We start from the raw sequence: 638 nt of genomic DNA, 5'->3' as shown, positions 1-638 counted from the left end.
CAGACAGAGAGGGGAATCTGGTTCCAACTTGAAGAAGATCATTCCACCCTTGTTATATATTTTATTTTCTCTTATTATTTCAAATAATGTAATAATCTTACTTGATTTTGATTAGTAAGTAGTTTTTGTTAGCTTGTTAGTTCGTTATATTTGGTGATACCAATGAATGCGCATGGATATGATTTTCGTTCTGTGTTGCAATCAATTAGATGTTTTTTTAGGGTAAAGTATATTTTTTCTCTCTGAAGTTTTACAAAAGTTTTACAAAAGTTTTATCCTTAAATTTTATTTTGTTTTAATTTTGTCTCAAAAGTTTTTTATTTACATCAAATATACCTCTGACGACTAATTTTTCAAAAAATTTAAGACCAATTCAACAACAATTTCATATGAACAACCCTCAAAATACAAGCAAATCAAGCATAATTTTTATGCATTATTATTAGATTGGTCTTAAATTTTTTTGAAAATTTAGCCGTCGAGAGTATATTTGATGCAAATCGAAAACTTTTGGGATAAAATTGAAACAAAATACAACTTAGGGATATTTTTGAAACTTTTATTAAATTTTAGGGACAAAAAATATACTTTACCTTTTTTTTATATATATATTTTGGTACAAAAATTTTGAAAACATA

Source organism: Arachis ipaensis, chromosome B03, assembly GCF_000816755.2.
Source record: "Arachis ipaensis cultivar K30076 chromosome B03, Araip1.1, whole genome shotgun sequence".
Taxonomy (NCBI): Eukaryota; Viridiplantae; Streptophyta; class Magnoliopsida; order Fabales; family Fabaceae; genus Arachis; species Arachis ipaensis.
The sequence above is the reverse complement of the archived record's forward strand: the minus strand, read 5'-3'. Positions refer to the sequence as shown.